The 18,316-nt window shown below is 48.2% G+C and overlaps 1 protein-coding gene across 2 annotated transcripts in view; it reads left to right on the top strand.

Annotated features, from left to right (window-relative positions):
• The window catches only part of LOC114680389 (ATP-dependent 6-phosphofructokinase, platelet type-like), a 67,832-nt gene that overhangs the window by 13,035 nt on the left and 36,481 nt on the right, over positions 1–18,316 (top strand). The window contains exon 1 of one of the 2 annotated variants that reach the window (XM_077943032.1): positions 9,147–9,253. The exons of the other annotated variant lie outside the window; for it this stretch is intronic. The gene's annotated coding sequence lies outside the window, so the exon portion shown is untranslated. Of the gene's footprint in view, positions 1–9,146; positions 9,254–18,316 lie in introns of those variants that run through there. 2 annotated transcript variants of the gene reach the window in all.

Here is an 18,316-nt window from a genome sequence, read left to right on the forward strand (position 1 = left end):
CCCAGGCACAGCTAGCATCTGCACCATCTTCATACTTGACCTGAGTTTTGGGGGAAGTACCGAGGATGGCTTCTACCTTTGCTGGAGAGGGTTGGAAGTCAGGGCAGCCCTCCACAAGGAGATGATCGCCAGCTGATTCCTCAAGAAAGAGAGGTGGTTCCCACAGAGGCAGAGCAGGGCAGCATGCACAGACCTGGGTGTGGGGTCTGGGGCAGGTACATCTGAGTGGGGTCTGCTGGGAGACGGTGCGGGTGAGGTGTGAAGGCAGTTCGAATTTACAGGATATATTATCACTAAGGCGATGCTGGGGAAACAGATAAAATCGGGACTCTAGGGTAAACGTGGACCTAGGGTTACCCTGGGCGTGGGTGTTTTCAGGCTCTGAAGGCAGAGATTTAGGAAATTGGGCAGAGTTGAGCCCCAGATGAGGACGAAGGCTACCCTTGGGGGGGATGTTGAATGAGACAGGGGTGGAAACCCAGTGAAAGTCCTGGGGTCAGTCTGGCAGGAAGGCAACAGAGGAGACCGGTGCCCTCAAAGGCCCTATGGGTCCTGCCTCTCAAAGTGCTGGGATTACAGGCATGAGCCACTGCTCCCTGCCGTTACTGGTAAAATTTCTAAGCTACTGTCTCATACCCACTCCCGTATTTTTTTTTTTAAACCAGGTTTATGGCTGTATTTTTTCCAAGGGAACCAAACAGTTACCTGTTTGAAGTACAAATAACACGATGTTTAAAAACCAAAAATGTCAATTTGCACAGAAGTTTCCAAATACCCAGTTGGTTTGAGCCTTGCATTGCAGTGCCACTACCTGCTCTTAAATTTCTACACGATGTAGAGATAGCGAGGCAGGGACGACTCGTACATCTTCAAGTTTTGATTCTACTAACTTGGGTATATTTTCAATTATTTTGGCACACCTGTGAGTGTCGCAAGCAATGCCAGGGTATTTATTTTGAAGCTTATCAAAGGAAGAGTTGGGAAGATTTTCACATTTTTAGAATTTTCATAGTAGTTATAATTTACAAAGAATGTAAAATTGTGTAGTCATTATTTTGCTTTTTTCTAGATGTGTCCCTAAACAGGGTTGATAACTAATTCTACATCACAGGATTCAGAACTGTACCCTGTTGGAGCCGATGCCTGTAATGGAGGAATTCTGCCTTGTCAGTTCACTTTAAGCGTGTTTAAAAGTTTTTCTTTATCCTAGTTGGAACCTGTGGCTATAGTTTGTTTTCACTGCTGAGGAATATTCCATGATGGAAACCGTAATTCATCTGTTTTTCATATCGATGGGCATTTGGATTATTTTGGGAGGGTGTGTATGTCTATTCAGCCTTCATTTTTTCAGGATTTTTTGTAGAAGATAATGTAACAGTGTAACATCCTCTGCTAGGGAGCCAACACGAACCCTGATTACAGCCTCACAGACACTCACGCCTTGTTACCAATACACAGAACCATTTTCTTAAGTTGAAACACAGTAGCAGAACCTGAAGCCATGTGAATGGGTCCTCCGATCTTACACTTGGAATTCACTTTTTATTACTCTGTCTGCTAATTGGGAAGCATATCAATTATACAGAAATCTGAGAATGTATAATTATACATTTATAACAGAAGAAAACTTATTTTTAATACCCCAGAACACATGGCTATGTTTTTCCCTCATGCCCCACCACTGTTTTCTTTGCTTGAAATGCGAAATGACACTTGAATGCAGTTTTCTAGCGACTGTTAGACTGGCATAGTTCTTCAGAGACAGAGGATGTAAAGCACATGGAGAATTTCTGTTTGTGGAATGTGATTTCCTGGTGGCCTCATTCAGGCTGCTGCCGCCGCCTTCCCCTCTGGCCGCCTGCACCGTGGGACGTCTGAGGAGGTCCCTGTTTCATCCTCTGGAAGTTCTGAAAAGGAAGGAGAGGAGGGCGTGCGGGGTGTGGTACCTTTGTGTTGGTCCTTCGAGCTTTTATTTGGAGTCTCGGCTGCCTTCCTGGTTGCTGCCTTTATGTCCCTAGCTCGTGGCTTTGTCCTTGTGTCTAACAGGCAGACAGATGGAAAGGGAAGTTGTATTCAGCCAACAGCTTGATCTTATTCTCAAGGCTGAAATCGACTGGGTATTTGGAGATTTCTATGTAAATTGGCATTTTTGGTTTTTAAACATGGTGTCTTATTTGTACTTCAAATGGGTAATGGGTTCTCTTGGAAAAAATATAGCCATAAAGCTGGTTTAAAAAAAAAGGGCGGGGGAGTGGGTGTGAGAGAGCGGCTTAGAAATTACACTAGTAATCACAGGCCGTGGTGGCTTATGCCTGTAATTCGAGCACTTTGAGAAGATGAGGCAGGTGGATCACCTGAGGTCAGGAGTTCAAGACCAACCTGGACAACATGGTGAAACCCCGTCTGTACTGAAAATATGAAAATTAGCCGGGCATGGTGACACAGGCACCTGTAATCCCAGCTACTTGGGAGGCTGAGGCAGGATAATCGCTTGTACCCGGGAGGCAGAGGTTGCAGTGAGCCGAGATCGCGCCACTGCACTCCACCCTGGGCGACAGAGCAGAGACTCCATGTAAAAAAAAAAAACAAACAAAAAAAAAAACCACCCCGGTGATGGAAACCTGACTGCATCATCTGTGATGGAGATGGCAGATTATGTCGTTTTTAGTGACAGGATGAATTGGATATATTTGCCTTCCCGTCTGAAGCCCCAGCACCTGGTCGGGGCACCCCTCCCTTCTGAAGTCCCCAGCACCTGGTTGGGGCCCCCCTCCCCTTCTGAAGCCCCCAACACCTGGTCAGTGGCGCCCCTCCCCTCTGAAGCCCCCAACACCTGGTCAGAGGCGCCCCTCCCCTCTGAAGCCCAAAGACCCTCCTGGCCTGTGGTGCTGCTTCTTCAAATGCTGCCCTTGGCTGTTTTTGAGGAGTCACTGGCACCCCAGCAGTCTGTATGTGTCACTTCTTCATGGATCCGGGGTGAAGTCGGTGAAGCTCATTTGTCTCGTCTTCCTCCTCATGTGCCACATCTCATCTGTTGTCTGTCCAAGTTCGTGTGTGTGTGTGTTGTGCATTCTCAGGCTGTACTCAGTGCTTAGGTGACAAGAACGTCTTAGAGCAACGGACTGTCTGCTCCTAAAGAATGCTGTGTGTTAATCGAGACACGGTTTACTTGTGGGGTTTAAATTTCCTGGGTGTGTTGGAGGCAATTAGGGCGAAACAAGGTCTAAATAAAGCCCCTGGGAATGAGGAAGGCAATAATGAAAACAATAACTTTATACACACTTAGCAGTTGATTTAATTTGAAGGTGAATTTTGCATTTTGGGGACTCCTAAAGCTACTGTTCGTAGGGATTCCTTGATGAGCTTCTTGTTTTCTGTCAAGTAGAAAGTAAAGTGGATCGGTTTTGCCTTTAATTCTGACTGACTAGAATCTACTTCCCTTTCCCACCATTCACATTAGGGTGGGGATTGGACTAGAAGAGCTGTAGGATCTCTTTATTTCTGATGTTAAAATGAATTTTTTTCTTTACTCTTTTTATTGGTGAGCTGCTATTTTTTCCTTCAATGCACTGTTCTTTGGTTTGGGAAATGTGCTATATTTGTACCGTGCTTGAAATGTACACAATGGTTCTAAATTGCTACTTTAAAGTTAGATATAACAAAATGTCATCCATAAATCAGGCACAGTCTGAGGCCTGGAGACCCCTCTTGTCACTTCCAGCCGTATCTCCTTCCCTGGCCACGTTGCCGCTGGCCACGTCTCCTCCCCCCACCATGCCGTGTCATCCCCCCACCATGTCACCTCTAGCCACATCACCTCTGGCCTCCCTGCCTGCCTCCCTCCCTCCCTCCTGGTGGCCTCCGTGGCTCCTGCTGACTGCCCTCCCGAGGGTCTGTTCAAGGCTCTTTCCTCGTTTTCTGCTCCTTAGTGGGTCTTGGGGCCTGGATATTTCACAGGATGCAAAGTTTTTTCCCTTCCAGCCGTGGGTCTCTGGGCAACAATTCCAGAGAGGGCACTAAGCTCTCCTAGGTGGGTACCTGGGGGCCCTGAGCCCTGACCGCCAGGGCTTTTCTGCAGGGTGTGGGGCAGACTCATGCATGAATTGGACTGAAAAGGTGCTTCCAGGAATGCTTGTTTTAAGTGCACTGGAGCAGAGATGGGGAGAGGGGATCACTTGGTTTGCTAAGAATTTGGTCCTGCTCACAGCCAATAAGGCAACATAAGCACCTCCTATATGAAGCATTCCACACACTGATTTTACACATGACAGTTGTGGTGGCTGGAAAAGGCTTCACACAATGAGTGAGTTTGAGCTGCGTTTGAAGGAAGAACAGGTCCCTGCCGGTGGAAATGAAAGACAAGGGTGACCCAAGCCATCAGCAGCAGCGGGGCTGGGGTGGTGTGGACTCCCCATGGATGGTGGGCATCATGGATGGTGGGCATGGCTGAAATGCAGGAGAGGGCAGGGGTGTGAAGGAACAGCAGGGCGGCATTAAAATCCCCCTGCAGAGAGGGGACTTGACTGAGATACTATCACATGTATACAAGACAGATGATTTGAGGATTTCTGGGAGCCTGTGGGAAGAGCACGTGGTCATCATTAGTTCTCTGGATCTCTTTTTATGAAGTAGTGAAAACAGTCATGCCTCTGCCTATCTTGTGAGCTGTTGCCAAGAACAAATCGGATAATCTTTAGCGAGCCTTGTAAATGCAAAAGGTTATGACAGACTGTTCCAGCCCCCTTGTCTCCACGCTCCTTTCCTCCTTGGTAACGTGAACCCTGCTGGGTACCTCACTATCTGCCTGACTTCCCCTCTGTAACGTGAGCCCTGAGCACTTGCTGGGTACCTCGCTGTCCACCTTCCTTCCTCAGTAACATGAGCCCTGAGTATTTGCTGGGTACCTTGCTGCCTGCTGTACAGCTGGGTGTAGCCTTGTCAAACGCACTTGGCTGGCACATAAGCAGAAGTGCTCGCCGGGCCTTGGGAGTGCTTTCTGACGTGGGTGCCTGCTTTTCCCTGCTAGGCTGGAGCTGCAGGAGCCCTCCCAGACCAGACAGAGGACCAAGGCTATGGCCTTGGGGTGGCGACTGGGGGATCTCCCTGGGTTCATTGTGTGGGTGAGAGCAAACTTCAGTCCCGCTGCAGCACCGGGATTCAGGGTTCCTTCTGGAATGTTCTGAGTGAGAAACAGGAATGGTGCACAGGTTCATCTTCTGAGGATTTTATGGTTATCTAGGGAGAGCACTGGTGCCTCTGAGCTATGAACCTGCAGAACCACTTCTTCCACTAACAGCTTTCTTTATGTAAAGAAAGACGTACAAACAATGCCACTTCAGATGGAGGTATTTCCAGGTGTGGCCTGAAAAATGAACAAAATGACTTTCATCTCCAGGAAAGCACCTTATTCCCAGTGATAGACATTTGAGCTTTCCAGTGAATATTAAAGTATAAAAATCTTGTGTCCACCACTTTCTCATGTGATCAATGGTGATATTGATGTGGGTTGGTTGGTTTTTTGTTTTTGTTTTTTTTTTTTTTTTGACACATAATGAAATGTGGAAGCTGCTCATAACTCTGAACCAGTGTTTTCTAACCAATGTGATTACAAATAGTGTGCTGGTAAAAGCCAGCCAAGTGCAGGACGGGCCAGTCGACTTAGAAGGAATTGGGGCAGAAAAGCCCATTGACCAGAGCACAGACTCCGCATTGCAGACAGCCTGTACGGAAGTGCCGCTTGTTACATTTGGCAGCAGAGAATACCTAAAATGTTCTGAAAACACAATGAAAATACTTCTAATTGTATATCAGCATGGGGTCAGACTTTCTTCATAAACTTCAACCACGGCTCTGCTGCGCACTGAATGCAGATGCAGGCATGAGAACCCTGCTGCCTGAGGTGCAGAGATGTTAGGCGTTTTCACAGCAGCACAAACTATTGCCACAGTGCTGCTTGTTTTGGAAAATGGTTTCTTCTTTAAAACTGTTAAGATGTAATGACTTTATCATTGTAAAATGAACTAAATTATTTCTTTTTGTGACCGAGTCTTGCTCTGCCACCCAGGCTGGAGTGCAGTGGTGTGTGACCTCAGCTCACTTCAACCTCTGCCTCTTGAGTTCAAGCGATTCTCCTGCCTCAGCCTCCCTAGGTAGCTGGGACTACACGTATCCGCCACCATGCCCGGCTACTTTTTGTATTTAGTAGGTTTCATCATGGCCAGGCCGGTCTCGAACTCCTGACCTCAAGTGATCCACCTGCCTCTGCCTCCCAAAGTGCTGGAATTACAGGCATGAGCCACCACTCCTGGCCTCATGAGAAGGCTTTTTGTGATCTTCAATAAAGTGCAAAGGGTTCCTGAGACCCAAAAGTTTGAAAACCACTGGCTTAAACCAACAAAATTGTCCACGATTCTTCAGTGTGTCTTCTGTTGATGGAGAAAGGACGTAAGGGTTGCTTTACTTTTTTCCTTTCGCAACTCAATGGTGCTGGGACAACTAGGGTATCCACATGGAAAAGGATGGCCTGGACCCTTCCTCACCCTACACACAAAGCTCAAAATGGATCCAACGTAAGGAGCCGATTGTGAGGGATCAGGGCCTACTCTTAAGATCTTGTGGGACCTAAATTGCCAAGATAAAGGCCCTGTATCTAAATATAGTGACATTTTGAGTTTCTGGGGTTGTGAATTTAACATGGGAATCTGAGGCATGAGGGGCAGTTCAGCCTATGACAACTTTAGGGGGCGAATCCTGGTGAAACTGTTACATTGGATTAGGCAATGCTTCCTTAGATGAGACGTCTAAAGCATAACAAGCAACTGATGGGAAAAAGACGGTATCAAAATTAAAAATGTTCATTTCAGAGGATACTATTAAAGTAAAAAGACAACCCACAGAACAGGATACATTATCCCAGTAAGGGCCTGATATCAAGAATATATTTTAAAACTCTTAATAAAAACCAATTTAAAAATGGACAAAGGATTTGAATACATTCTCCAAAGAAATAAATGCCTTAAAAAGCACATGAGATGTTTAACAGAATTCATCTTAGAAATGGAAATCAAAACCACCGTGAGATACCGCTTCACAACCACCAAGATGGATAAAACCCCAGTATTGGACAGTGACATGTTGGTGAATTTGAGAAAACTGAAATCTTTAGTGGGAGGGGAAGTAAAATGGTACAGTTGCTTTGGAAAAGTCTGGCAGTTCCTCAGAAAAGTTAAGCATAAAATCACCATACGACCCAGCAATTTCACTCCTAGGCTTATGCCCAAGAAAATTGAAAACATTTTTACAAAAAAAATCTTATGCAAGAATCTTCATAGCAGCACTATTGGTAATAGTAGAAACAACCCAGGTGTCAACAGATGAATGGATGAAGAAAATATGTACACAATGGAATATCACTCAGCCATAAAAAGGAACAAAAGAACATGTGCTCCAACCCGAACGAGCCTTGGATGTGAAAGATGCCGGTGCCAAAAGTCGTGCACTGTGAGATTCCACTCGCCTTGGACGTGAAAGATGCCAGCACCAAAGATCATGCCAAAGGTCACGCACTGTGTATGATTCTCCTCACAACAGGTGTCCAGAATGGGCAAATCCAGAGAAACGGAAGACAGCTGGCGATTGCCAGGGGCTGGAGGAAGGAACGAGCATGTGCTGACTCTTAATGGGTTCAAGGTTTCTTTGGCCGGTGGTGAAAAAGTCCCGGAACTACATACTAGTGGTTGATTGTTGTGCAGCTTTGAGAATACACTAAAAAGACTGAATTGTATCCTTTAATATTGGGGCTTTTATGCTTTGTAAATGGCATTTCAATTTAAAAAGGAACTCCAGAACTTCTTTGGTGTTGATATTTAGTATCCAAAACATGTTACTATGTAACTCACGTCCCCAGAGAGTTAAACTTCATTAAAGGGTGTGTTTGAGCCTAGGAGACACAACGATCCTATACTATACGTTATAGCTCATCTCACTGATTTCTATCTCACATAACAAGCATATTCAGGGAAAACGGACACGTAAACGTGAGCTGAATGCTATGCAGAGGCACATTCCTCTTACCAGGATGGTCTTTAGTGGTGCAGTAAGAGATGCGGTCATAGCAACATTAGTTTAATTTCTATGGCAACAGGAATTTGGCACATTGATGAGTTAGATGTCCCTGCACAGCTCCTAACAGGGTTGCCCATTTCTGTGTGGTGTCTGTGTACATTCTTGCTGTGGAAATAAGTGATAGCACCTGCACAGACACTTGCTCGGAAACGCGCACGAAGCTGGTGAAAGCAGAGGACAGGGGAGAGGGAAGCATGGCTCAGCCCTGGCAAAGGAGACGGTTATTCCGAATGTGGAAGATACAGGAACACGATCCTTGGGAAGACTGGTGATGTCCGTGGATCTCACCGCTGTCGGGTTGTATCTGCAGCCAGTTACTGGAGCTGTCAGAAGCGCATGTGTTGATATCGGTGTCATCACTCAACGCTTCTGACTTTTCCTGTTGCTGAGGATGATTGCATGTGGTGGAAGCAAAGTGCTGACTTAGCACAGATCATCAGATCCCAGTTCTTTTCTATCAAGGGGGGCAGGGTTAGAACCTCCCTCCCCACTCCCCAATCCCATTGTTGAAAATAATAGTTAGCTTAGGAGGGTTTTTACTCCTAAGGTTGAAGCCGTGCATTTCTAGAGCCTGGGCTGTCAGCTGTGCTGGCTGGGGAATGCTGGGGCTGTGGTCGTATGGCCGCTGGCAGCCCTGCTGGTGGGTCCTGCTTCTGACGCCGTTCATTTCTGAAGCTTGCTTTTCCCTGGTGTTGGAAGTAGCAGCACTGGAGGAACGGCCTCCTTCCTACAGCGAAGCTCTGCCAAGAGAGAAGACACGGAGCGTCTGTTGAGGGATGTGACGTTTGGGTCACCGCACCATGCGTTCTGCTTCTCAGCGGTGCCTCCTGGTTGATGTTACCATCACCTGGCATTACCCAGGAGGTAACTCGCAGATGCCACACTGATGGAAAGCTACGGCAGCGTGGTTCGAGTCCAGGGCCAGCTGGAGCATATCAGCAAGGTTGGGCTTGGACGTATGTGCTCCACCCAGTGGGTGGGTCTGTGGAGCTGGGGTGTCGTGAGAGCCAGAGGGTCCTGGTAGAACCCTGCCAGATGACAGGAAAGAACCAGTGGAATCGAGGCAGGGAGCCGAAGGAGCTCAGGAAGGAGCGAGCCGTCACAGGGCGGGAGGCTCAGGAACCAGCAGGTGAGTGGGATGTGGCCGCAGGGTGCTGCTGGGTTGGTGAGGAGCCTTCTGTGACTTTTCTGAGAGTGGAGTCGGTTGTACGGGTGGGTGCCGGCTCCCGCAGATAGAAGAGCCAAGCGTCCTGCAGGAGACCAACATGTGCACTGGGAGTTTCCAGGTGCGTGTCCTGGCACGCGGCCCAGAGGCCCCTGACAAGGTTCAGTGCACCAGGCACACAGTGGACTGTTGGTGCCTGACCCAACGAGGGAGTGAGGGAGGGCCGAGACACAGGTGCGGAGATGCACGGGACGGGGTGCAGTCAGGTGGAGAGTCATGCTGTGGGGTCCGGGAGAGACGGGTTCGAGAATAAATGGGACGGGGGTAGAGTCAGGTGGAGAGTCATGCTGCTGGGGTCTGCGAAATGTGTTTTTGCTTCCATCTGAGAAGCTGGACCTGAGCATGTCTGTGCTTTGACATTTAATCTGTGCACTATCCTCGGCAGGGTGTGTATCTCTGTGGCAGAGGACACCCTGGGCACAGTGGATGTCAGTGGCCGTGCCTGGACCCGGGGTCCGTGAATGTTGCGTGATCGAACGTGTTTGGTACATTCTCAGCTCCTGCCCAGGTGCCTCCCAAACCTCAGGTGTTGTGGCTCCCCACGCCTTTCCCATCTGCGTGTAGCATGACCACCACCTTCCTACCATGTGTTTGTCCTACCACGGCTGCCATGTCTAACGGACGCTTTGCTCTCCAGCTACTTTCCTATAATCAAAACCCTTGACTTTGCTTGTGTTTCAGAGACGACAGGGTATTAGTCTTTCATGATTGCTCTGAGGATTTCAAAAAGCAAATATACCTTACAGGATGCAAGATATTGGAGACAGTAATTATAGATGACTTTTCTCAGTCTTTTGATTGTGGTAAAATTACATAGCACTCGAACCATTTTTAAGTGTATGGTTTGGTGGCATTAAGAGTGTTCACACTATCATGCCACGATCATCGCCATCTATCTCCAGAACTTCCCGGTCTCCCCACGCTTGAAACTCGGTCTACCAAACACTAGGTCTCCTCCTGCCCCAGCTCTGGTAAGCACTACAGATTGCTTGGAAAATAGGCTTTCTCAGTAAGAGAAGGGGCAAGGAGAAGAGCTCTCAAGACTATCTTGAGATTTGAGGAAGTGTTTTAGGTTTTGCTCACTGGTTCCCAGTGTAAAGAAACTATTGAAGACGTGGGATGGCGAAGGTAAGGTCTGTGATCTCAGGAAGTGCTGGGCTGGGCAGCTTTCCCACTGTGATGGGGGCACTTGCCCTCAAACCCGCCTGAGATAATCACTTGAGGATGGTGCTGCCTTGTGATGGCTCTGAACTTGGTCTCCTTGAAAGTTGCCAAGTGCATAAGCTTTGGCGGTTACCATCTAGTGTCTGCGGGAGACCTAGAATTTGAATGTTGTTGACTTTAGAACACACTCATTCTTATAACACTCTACCTATTCTCATCAATAGGAAATATGCTGTGTCTTTTTTTTTTTTTTTTTTTTGCTTTAATATTCTGTGTTTCAGTAGCAATAGTTGCAGCGGACGCTACTTCTAGTTCATGGTTATTGCCAAACACAAGCTTCTGGAAACTGTGTGAAAAATGAAGGGGGAAAGTGGTTTTCTGCATAAGGCTTTTTTGAACATCTTATTTTTTTCTGGAATATCTGTCGTGGTGTAAAACATTTCCATATTTAGGGGTTTGTAATGTGTTTGATAGTGGTTGGCTTTGAAACCCCATGTTTTTGCATGTCGTGGGGCTGCTTTATCCTGTTATTCTATGATATAGCTAGTTTTCAAAACTATTGGTTATTTCACTTTAAAAACCAAAGCAGCTTACATTATGAGTGTGATTCCTGTAAGAATGTAATTGTAAAATTGATTTGTGTTCAATAAACTTACTGGAATGACTAGTTAGATCAGTGGACGAAAAGATGATAAGAACATGTCAGGTCTCTGGGCCAGGAAGGACTTCCAAATAATACACGTGATACACAGTAATTTCTTAACAAAAGATTAGATTTAGTACATAACTGTTTAAAACCTCTGTATTTTCTATTATAGCCATTCCACAGTGCCCACGGGGTTGGGTTGCAGGACTGCCTATGGATACCAAGGTCTGTGGGTGTTCAGGTCCCTGGTATAAAACGGCATCGTGTTTGCATATGACATACGCACATCCTCCTGCAGACTTTGTCATGTCAGGGTTGCTCATAACACCTATACCATGGATATGCCATGCGAGTAGTTGTTAAACGATATTGTTTAATGAATAATAAAGTCTGAATGCTTAGTACAAACACCTTAAAAAAGTATTCTTAAACTATGGTTGGTTGAATCCACAGGCCTGGAACCCTGGGATAGAGTACAAACTCTAGAAGCAAAATGAACAAATAAAGAACTTGAGGTCAGCAGTGACGGGTGTGGGATCACACTGAATCTAGTGTGTTTTGCTGTGTCACTACGGAGTCTAAATGGAAACCATTTTTAGCTTAGGGTAAAATAGGTAACAGGAAACACTACAGAATGGGCACGAAGGCGCGCCCCTCATTACCACGTGTTACAGCCAAGTGTCTGCCTCCTGGGGAAGGATCTGTCCTGTGAGGAGACTAGACGTTGATGATTTCCGGATGTGTGAAGGGAAATGCCCTCCGAGAAGCCTGGTTTTGGCCGGAGCACATCAGACGAGAGTTAGCGTGGCATGGAGTTGCCACAGTGCCCCTCATGCCTGCTGCTTCTCTCCTCCTCACCGCTGGCCCTGACTCTCACCAAGGGAGGAAAGTTCAGCTCCAGCTGAACCCCACACAGGGCTTGTCGGTCTCTAGGGCGGGTGCTGCCTTCTCCTGAACAGGCTGTGACAGAGGAAGGTCTGGCCGTACTTGAGCTGTGAGAGATGCTCTCAGAGATCCAGCATCCTACAAACCCAGGTGCTGAAGGTTCCTCCTCCACCGTCCTGCAGGGAGAGGGGTCTGTTCCTGCTTCCCCTCAACCTGAGCTGACTTCTTGTCTGTTCTGTACACCTAGCTCTTAAGAGCAGTTATTGTTAAAAATAATCATCTAGCAGACAAACACCATAAGGTGACAGCCTGGGAGGGTAGATGGGGCTGGAGGGTGGTTTCCTGAGCAACAGGGTTCAGTTTTCTGTTTTGGCGTCACTCGACCCAAGGCCCCCAGATAATTGAAATATTGTCATCAAAACACCCATGTTGTATCTAAGTTTTTTTTTTTTTTTTTTTAAAGGAATGGGTGCAAACTTCTAACAGGGACCTGACAAAAGAGAAGGATTTCTTCTCTGCAAAGTGAAGGTCGGGGCTGGTTGACATTTGCCATCTGTGACTAGCAGGGACCCAGGCTGCTGCCCGACTCCTGACCCTGCAACTCCTGCCCCTGTTCCCACCAGCAGGAAGAAGAGCAGGAAGATGCCTTTTCCCCTTTAAGGGGATGAGGTGAGAGTTGCGCCTGCCATTTCGCTGGTCCCTGGGGTGATTCTCCAGCATGGATGGAAGTTGGCTTTGGCGGCCTGAGCCCTGTGAAGCTGGGGTTGCTGTTCCCTGAGCAGCAGGAAGCCTGGACTCTGGGAAGTGGGGTCAGAGGGTAGCCTTTGCTGCACCCACAGGAGGGGGCCCCTCATTCCAGTTGACATCATCACTGCAGAGGGGGGTGTGGGCTTTCATGGTCCATTGATAAATAGAACGTTCCTTTTTTTTTTTTTTTTTTTGTAAATCACATCAAACCCTAATTCCTTCAGCCTTTACTAAAGTTGCATTTTGTAATTCCACATGATTGCATTATACCTGCAGGAGAGAATGCTTCCTGTAAACCAGAAGCCTCTCTGAGGTAATTCTTGGCCCATTCAGTGAGTTCATTTTCCCAAGGTTAAAAACAGCCTCAGGAGGGGTTGAGGACGCACCGTGACAGTCTCAGGAGGGGTTGAGGATACACCCGGGACACAGCCTCAGGAGGGGTTGAGGACGCACTGTGACAGTCTCAGGAGGGGTTGAGGACGCACTGTGACAGTCTCAGGAGGGGTTGAGGATACAGCCGGGACACAGCCTCAGGAGGGGTTGAGAACGCACCGTGATAGTCTCAGGTCCTGGACATGTGCCCAAGGTGTTTGGGGCACAACTTGGTCTAACACATTTTAGGGAGATGTGAGACATCAATATATGTGAGATGTACGTTGGTTTGGTCCAGGTTTCCAGGTCACAGGTAGATCAGAGACAGATGCGTTTCCGGTGAGCCTTTCCGGAGAAAGCAGTAAGACCCGCATTTATCTCCGTGTGCAGATGGTGACTTTGAGTTCTGCCCTCTGTCCCTGAGGAATTTCCTTGTGGACCAACGGTTGTGAGGGAGGTACATGCCTTTTTTTTCTTTCTTTTTTCTTCCAGTCTCTGTTAGGAGCCTGGGAGGCAAGTTTGCCCTAAGCCGTTCCCCACCTTGTCTTCCCTTTAGCTTAGTGATTTCGGGGTCCTGAGATGTACTTTCACTTCACACTTCTGAGCACACTGGCACTCTAAACAGTGTTGTACGAGGCCGTCTAACTGATTTAGAAGAAGAAACTATTTGGAAGGACTTGAGCACCTTTGTCCTTGAGAGAAACAAGCCTTTGTTTATTTACCCCGAGGCTGTTACGCTGTTCCAGGGTGGGCGGCCTTAGAAAGCTGTGCCTCTCTGAGCGCCTGCCTGTGGAATCTGGTGACTTTGAAGTTAATCCAGCAGCTACATGTTTTGGAAAGCAGATTGTCTCTTAAAGTGTTGATGATTATGATTCTAACAGCGGAATTTCAACGTGTACTTTCCACCCTTCTTTCTTTGTCTCCTCATACCCTGACATTTGCCCTTAGAGTTCATTGAGGGAGGGTCAGTTCTGGCCCTTTCTTTAGATATTGACCTTGAATGGACAGAATCGAGATTCAGAAAAATCCTTGAGCTGTGAGAGTGTGCCGATATCTATGTAAGTGGAATTCATGTGTCAAACTCAGTAAGAGTTTAAGAAATATCAATTCTAGGCTGGGCATAGTGGCTCACACCTGTAATCCCAGCACCTTGGGAGGCTGAGGTGAGTAGATTCAGTTTTGAGCCCAGGAGTTTGAGACCAGCCTGGGCAACATAGCAAGACCCTGACTCTACAAAAAAGTAGATAGTGGTGGTGTGCACCTGTGGTCCCAGATAGTCAGGAGGCTGCGGCTGGAGGATCACCCAAGCCTGGGAAGTTGAGGCTGCAGTGAATCGTGACAGCACCACTCTACTCATGGTACACTGTGCCTGAGTGACAGAACAAGAACCCCTGCCACCACACACACACACACACACAATCAATTCTAAATGGACAAAAATGAGACCTTTTAAGTGGAAAAACATCCTGTTTGGTTGCTCTACTTAGGTAACTGTTGACTCACTTGCCAGTAAGAAAATGCAGTGACCAGTTCTGCTGGGACCATCTGTTAAGGCTACTCTGGGCCTCATGGTTTGAGAAGGATCTGTCCAGGGGAGAGTGGGAGTGGCTTAAGGGCCTTAGAAGCCAGTTCTTGTGGTTCAGCGTGACTGCGGGTGTGGAGCTGGGGGCAGGGCTCTCCAGGGCATGAGTGGGTAAACGGATGGGCTTCCAGGATGAGCCCCTGTGACTTTGCCTGGTTTACATCCATCCAACACAGATCCACAGGCTCTTACTCTAGAAGCTTCTGCCTGGGCTGATGGACTGGCCTGGGGCCAGAGGGTGCCTTCTGGTTTAGCAAGAGCACTTAGTCACCTAGATCTAGGATTTATGGCACTACAGGGGACTTGTCACACTTGGAGCAGCAGCCATCTGCATTCTAGACTTGGTTCTAGGCGAAGTATTTTGGAGGCTGTTGGTACTCTGTGTTCTGTTTATCTGTAAAACAAGTTAGAGTTGTAACTATTTTTAAAATTTTGCCACAGAATATGGCAGTTGTGGTAGAGCTTGTCCAGAGGCCCCAACACTCGGACACTACCACGTGCTGGGGTTGCAAGCTTTGTCTGCATCGGCTGCTCCTCCTGCCGTGTCTGTGTTCTTGACACAGGAGCCCATTGAGGCTCGGCCTGTGGGACTCGTGCAGCCATTTGTCCGTGTTCCTCTGAGGTTCCGCAGACTTCACGGTCCCGTGGCAGAGCGTACGGTATCTACTTGCATCCTGATTTCCCCAAACCCCAGGACAGGCCAAGAATTCCTTACACACAAATGCAGAGGGCCCCGTGGTGTGGATTTGCAAGTGACACAGCCCTTCCCCAGCTCGGCCTTCGCCTCCAGAGTTGGCTTTAGGGCGATAGAAGCTTCCATCAGACTGGGGGGCCCTGAAGCTTTGGTGGTAGGAATTGGGTGACCAGCACGGATGATACCCCTTTTATATTTGTAGCAATAGTTGTTAACACGACCACGAGTTGTACAGAGAAAGGAAAAAAGGAGGTTTTATTTTCAGAGTAAGTCTGTGCTTTGGGAAATGTGGTCTCAGGGGAGCTGTAAGCACGCGCCCCTCAGGAGCGGGGGAGGTCGCGGCGTTAAACGTTCCGGTTTTTGTTCGCTGTGTGTGTTCATCGGGTTCATGGAATGTCTGAATACTTATGGGGAAAGTCTAGCACACGCGTAATGAGTTAACCTGTAACATCCATGTTTGCCTTGGGGCTAGCGTAACGTTAGAAATGAGGTGGACTCAGCGTGTCATGTACAAAGGTGAGCTTTTGGGCGCAGACGTTTATGCGCAGCCTCAGTCACAGCCAGGAGTGGCTCAGGGTCTGCGGCTTCTGGCGGGAAAGGACACTCACGAGGCCATTCTGTCCAGTCGGGGCTGCCGGCAGGGTCCCAGGGTGGGGTTGTCTGGTCGGCCAGGGTCGGAAGTGCACCCGGGTCCCGTGGGCAGCGTTCCTCGAAACCAGGCTTCTGTCTGATGGCGGAGGAGACTTCAGGCTGATTAACAAACTGTACAGGAGTTACTGTCGTGGGGCTTCAGGGTCGACCTTCCTCCCTGTGATGCCGGTTACATTTCTCTCCGGGCCTCATTGTAGCCACAGAGAACCCACCTCGTCTGACAGCAGGGGGGTGCCATGTTGACATAGTAATTTATTGTATTAACCTTTTTAGTACTATTTTAATAAAAGCCGTTTTTTTTTTTTCCTTTTTAAAGAGATAGGGTCTTGCTGTGTTGCCCAGGCTAGTCTTGAACTCCTGGTCTCAAGCAATCCTCCCATCTCGGCCTCCCAAAGTGCTGGGCTTATGGTCGTGAGCCACTGTGCCCAGCCTACAGCCATGTTTTTAAAACTCAGCAGTTTAAAAACACCACTCCTTTCACCCCCTCCAGCAGGCTGGTTGGCCTTGTACAAACTGGGGTGTCAGGACCTTGGTCCTCCTCTTATTTTTCCCTTTCTTTGGCCTCAAGTTCTGATGAGAACAGCAGTTACAAAATGGGCATTAGGTGATTTTTCCTGTTACTAAAGCCAGAATTCTCACTAGTTAGAGATGTTTGTCCCCAGGATCCCAGAAAGCTGTTTTTGAATCAAGCCCATAGCAAATAAGTAAGGAACTAAAGCCTCGGTCCTCTGTTTAGTATCTGGGGAATGTGTTATTGCTGACACCCTTTGATCTGTGCTCACATGCTGCATCTCGTCACGGAAAGCAGAGTCGCCCTGTGGAATAAAGCCCGGCTCACGGTGGCACATCGGGATGCTCCGGGCTGTCAATCCCGTAGACGGCGGCAGACATGGAGACTCAGCATCGCGTGCAGAGCCCGGGCAACCGGGGTGCATCCTCCTTAGAGACCACACAGCCAGTCAGCAAGGTGGACATCCAGGCAGATGGCCCTGACGGGCTCGCCACGCGGTGGTGAATTAGGAATTTGTTAGCAAAGAAATGAAATTCGCCTGTGGGTCCCAGCTACTTGGAAGGCTGAGGCGGGAGGATTGCTTGAGCCAGAAGGTCAAGGCCACGATGAGCCATGATTGTAATACTGCACTCCGGCCTGGGTGACAAAGCGAGACTCCGACTCAAAAAATAAAAGAAAGCAAGCTAAACCTTACTCTCCCTAGCAGGAGGGAGAATTTATCAAAGTAACTGCAACAAAAATCTTAGATGATGATGTAATTTCAGTGGCTAAGTGAGCTGTCCAGCCCACGTGGCTGGCTCACAATGCAGCAGACAACGGTGCTGCTGCAGCTGTCCTCCCACCCGATCGCTCGTGTACATTTTCTGTTTTCCCATATCTCTCTTTTGGATACGTAGCTCGCTCCTTTATAGCTAAGCATCGGTAAAACGGGTTGCCTATTTTAAGACCTAACTATTGTGTCTTTTAAGGACAGAAAATGAAGCAGGTGACAGGAGCTTGGCAACGTGGTGAATGGAATTAGATGAATATTTAATACTTGGTACCCCTCGGATCCCTTTTTCCTCTCTCATGCTTAACTACAACTGCCGCCTCCTAGGACAGAACACTTTCAGTTCTGTGAGTAGGAATTAAACTTTTTCTAAATCAGAAGTTTCAGTTCAACAGTATTTTACATGAATGCCCAGTCCCTAAGTGCTCACTGTACTGGTGTGTGGTGTAGAGGAAGGAACGGGGGCTTGGGGCTGGGTCTATGGTGCAGTGTCCTGGTTCCCACCTGTGAGATGAGGACCATGAGATGGCCTTAGAAGGTTCAGACTTGTGGGATTGAATGGATCTGCCCACTCCTGGGAAGCCTCGAGTCTAACTCGACTTGGCCTGGTTTTAGGGAGATGCCGGCAGCGCTGTCCTCACAGGTCACTGGGAGGGGCTCTGGCACCGTCCCCTTCAGGTGTCTCATGATCAGCCCAGCTTGCCCATCTCAGAAGCTGCTGGTCGTGTTCTCGTTCCTGTTGTTTCTTGCCTATTACTTAGGTTCTGTTCATGTGGGGACCTAGGAGTTCCACAGTGAGAGGAGAGCAGCTGAGTCGCCTTCCTGCCTGGACGCCAGCCCCACGGAGGACCGTAACTGCTTGAGGTTGGCTTCTGCCCCCGGCCTCACCTGTGGACGCATTGATGCAGTGGTACTTTCTAAGCTCTGGGGCACACAGCGCGGTTGT

This window comes from Macaca mulatta, chromosome 8, assembly GCF_049350105.2.
Source record: "Macaca mulatta isolate MMU2019108-1 chromosome 8, T2T-MMU8v2.0, whole genome shotgun sequence".
Classification (NCBI taxonomy): domain Eukaryota; kingdom Metazoa; phylum Chordata; class Mammalia; order Primates; family Cercopithecidae; genus Macaca; species Macaca mulatta.